Source organism: Nannospalax galili, unplaced genomic scaffold, assembly GCF_000622305.1.
Source record: "Nannospalax galili isolate Female #2095 unplaced genomic scaffold, S.galili_v1.0 scaffold341, whole genome shotgun sequence".
Lineage (NCBI taxonomy): Eukaryota > Metazoa > Chordata > Mammalia > Rodentia > Spalacidae > Nannospalax > Nannospalax galili.
Genome location: NW_008346082.1, coordinates 9,250 through 13,646, shown reverse-complemented (window position 1 = coordinate 13,646; position 4,397 = coordinate 9,250).

The window sequence follows — 4,397 nt, the reverse complement described above, 5'->3', positions numbered from 1 at the left end:
CCTCCCCCCCCCTCCTCCTCCAGCTCTTTTTGAGTAAGCTGGGTAAGGCTACAGAGTGGCTAGGTACTAGCTGTCTGGGAATAGTAGCAGAGGAGTGTGTTGTTTTGTTTTCTGATTCTTGGCTCTCCCTTTGACCCACTTCCCACTCTTAGGAATGGGTAGAAGATGAGCACCCTCAAGTAACCCCAGCAGTAAGGCAGGGAGAGATGAGGGAACTTTGTCAGTGCACGGTGAAGATAAGGTCAGTACAAGAATGTGGACCTGGCTGTCTGAGGCACTGTATCCCCCAGGCAGCAGGGGGTTTTGGAGGAAAGCTTCACACAGACCTGTTTCTGGAGGCCCAGGGCTGGCTGCCGTCTCAGTAGAGAAGATAGCTGTCCATTACTTTAACGGTCCTGGGGACTCCCTGTGCCTGTCTCAGAGGTTGGACTCCTTTCTATTTGCTATTTCTTCCTGTCTCTTGGTTTACTCTTTTATTGTGGTGGAATGCATTATTGAATAGCTTCCTGAGGAAAGTCTATTGACTATGCACTGTTAAGACCTTATATGGCCTAACATATTTTATTCAGTTTTTATAAATAACTGGTATTCTGATGGATTCTCCAGAAAAACAGCACCAAATGTGTGTGTGTGTGTGTGTGTGTGTGTGTGTGTGTGTGTGTGTGTCTAAAGGAGCTGGCTATGTGATTACGGAGGCTGACAAGTCCCTCATGTGCTGTGAGCAGGCTGGAGACCCAGGGCAGCTGCTGATGAAATTACAGCCTGAGGGCTGGAGAAAAAGCTAATGTCTCAGCTCTAAGGCAGGAGGAGTCCCCTCTCACTTTTCCTTTGTGCTCTATTAGAGTTTTCTTCCAACTGGATGAAGCCCACACAAATTAGGGAGGGCAATCTCTTTTACTTAGTTTACCTACTCAGATGTGGTTAATCTCATCAGGAAACACCTCACAGACATATCCAGAATAATATTTGACTAAGTAGCCTAGCACCTATGGCCCAGTCAAGTTGACACACACAAACATTACAATGGAATATGGAACTCCAGGAACTTTCTGGCGATCCTCTCCCTTCTGAATTCAAGGATACTGCTGGTACAAAGTGAATCACCATTCTGATTCTTGGTCTGCTGGGACCATTGTGGGTTTTACTCTTTGAAAGCACACAGTACCTGAGTTCTCATCTTGCCCTTCAGTCCACAGTCCTGGTTTCCCTTCCCAGGGAACAAACCTTTTGTTGGGGCAGGCAAGGGATGCTTAGTTGCCCAATGTCATGGAGTGAGCGAGGGGTGTAGTGACTTTCATATGTATTTCCCACCTAGTCCTTATTTCTGCAGCACCACCTCTACCTCTGGTCCAGAGGCACCTGTGCAACAAACTCCTCAGTGTCATCAAGCCAGTTGTTGTCCAGCAGTCCCAGTTTCTACCCGGGCATTTTGTTCTGTCAGATCCACTAGTACAATTGCCACTGTCCACCTGCTTCCCGCTTTCAAAATGCCATCACTGTCAATACCTCCAGTCTCCTTAGCCTCGTGGATTTTACTGGAAAGGAAGAAAGGAAGAAAACTTTCTTACAGTTTTATGGTTTAAGAGGGAGCCAAATTAGATGCTTCAGTTCTGATTCCATGAAATTTCTAATATCCTACATTATTTTCTTATTTATCTTACTTTAAAATTTTTTTTTAAATTTAAAAATTTTTATCTTATGTGTATGCGTGTATTGCCTGCATGTAGGTAAGTGCACCCATGTTGTGCAATGCCTACGGAGGTCAGAAGAGGCTGTCGGATGCCCTGGGACTGGAGTTACGGACAATTGTTAGCTGTCATGTGGCTGCTGGGATTCGAACCCTGGTCTTCTGTAAGAACAACTAGTGTTCTTAACCGCTGAGCCATCTCTCCAGCCCCTTATTTTACTTTTTATTTGTTACATATGTCCTCTTATTCGACTATTATTAGCTCCATAGAGATATTCTATTTTTTTAATTGTTAAAAAATGTATCATTAGTATAAAAATAGGGCCTGGCACACTGTAGGCACTCAATACATAGTTGCCGAATGAATGCACAAGTGAGTTAGTGGCTTTGTTTCCTTCTTATTTTGGTCCATGTCAGTTCTTTTTTTATTTTTAATTTTTTTGTTTTGTTTTTGAGAGAGGATCACCCTGTAGCCCTAGATGGCCTGAAACTCTTTACATCGACCAGGCTAGTCTTGCTCTCAAAGAAATCCACCTGCCCTGCCTCCAGAGTGCTGGGACTAAGGGCATGTGCCACCATGCCTGGCAGTCTTTTTTTTTTTTTAATATTTAATCTTATCCCATCTTCTCCAATCCTTATTTGTTAACATTGTAAATGTACTTAATCTACTGGTAGAGCTGAAGCTGGGCATGGTGGTACAAGCCTGTCATCTTAGTATGCGACTAGATGAGGCAGGAGGGTTGTGAGTTCTAGGACAGCCTGGGCTAAAAAGCAAGACCCTGTCTTTAAAACAGGAACAACTGGGGCAGGAGAGATTGCTCAGTGGTTAAGAACACTTGGTGTTCTTCTAGAGGACCCTGGTTTAATTCCCAGCACCAAGATAGCAGCTAACAACCATCTGTAACTCCAGTTCCAGGGGATCCAAGACCCTCTTCTGGCCTCTGTGGGCATTGCATACATGTGGTACACAAACATACATTCAGGCAAAACACTCATGCACATAGAATAAAATAAAAATAATAAATAAACTTTAAAAAACAGAAACCACCAAAAATCAATATTGGTGTGGTAGAATGTCTATATACTTTTATAAACAGACAGACAAAGGCAGGTTGAATTGTGAGCATGATTTTAAATCTTGGCGTCCATGGGCCACAAGTAATATCTGCTGCTATGACTGCATCTTTCCAAACACTTAGCAAGCCTCTCTTTTCTTTCTTTATTTCCTTCTTCCCTCCTTCCTTCCTCCCTCTCTCCCTCTCTCTTTCTTTCTTTCCCTCCTTCCTTCCTCCATCCCTCCCTCCCTCTCTCTCTCTCTTTTCTTTTCTTTCTTTCTTTCTTTCTTTCTTTCTTTCTTTCTTTCTTTCTTTCTTTCTTTCTTTCTTTCTTTCTTTTTCTTTGGTATTTTTGAAACAGGTTCTCCCTGTAGCCCCAGCTGGCCTGGAACTCATTATATAGACCAGGCTGGCCTCAAACTCATAGAGATCCAACTGCCTCTGCCTCCCGAGTGCTGGGATCAAAGGCATGCACCGCTACAACTGGAAAGCCTCTCTTTTCTAAGAGCATCCACCACTTGTTTTAAGCAGAGCCAGGTGCAGAATTTGGGCCTTCTGCCTCTGTTCAGAGATTACACAAACTTCTTAGGCACAGGCCACTCCTTGGTGGGCAGAGGCCAGTAACAGCCCTCACCTATATTTAGGAAAGAATCACTCCTGGACTGTGTGGGTCTGGCTTCTCCCTGCCCCCACCCGCCTTTGATTTCACTGGTAATCCTTCCCCGGTTGGGCACTCCCCTGTGCTGACTCCTGGATTCAGGTGGGCTGAGAGAATCTCAGAAACATGCAAAAGAGACAGGCTACACCATTGCCTAGGCCCTGATGCTCCCAGACATTCTCAGTGGGGCCTGACTCCCGGACAGTCTATCTCATTTGGGACAGCTGTGCTTCATGTCAGCTCCTAACATCTTACTATGTTTGAGTAATTTAACTTGTCCTCAGACTTTTATGGAATGAAGAGATAGCAGTATCTGAAAGGATTAGAGACAGATATGAACTCCATGAGGTTAGGAAAAAAATTTTAGCTCTTAATCGAATTGCATGTATTATGAACTATGTACTTGATGTATATATCAATGATGTCATAGCTGGGTGTGGTGGTAATCCCATGATTTGGGAGATGCAAAAGGAGGGTCATGACTTGGAAGCCAGCCTGGATCACAGAGCAAGACCTTGTCATAAATAAATAAATAAATAAATAGGATTACATCCTCTTAAATAAATAAATAAATAAATAAATAAATAAATAAATAAATAAATAAATAAATAAATAAATAAATAAATAAATAAATAAATAAATAAATAAATAAATAAATAAATAAATAAATAAATAAATAAATAAATAAATAAATAAATAAATAAATAAATAAATAAATAAATAAATAAATAAATAAATAAATAAATAAATAAATAAATAAATAAATAAATAAATAAATAAATAAATAAATAAATAAATAAATAAATAAATAAATAAATAAATAAATAAATAAATAGGATTACATCCTCTTTATTGATTGTTCCTTTGATTAGAATGAAGTGACACTCTTTATCTCTTCTGATTAGTTCTAATTTGAAGTCTATTTTGTTAGATGTTAGAATTACAACACCTGCTTGCTTCTTAGAGCCATTTGCTTGGATTTTCTTTTTTTTCTATC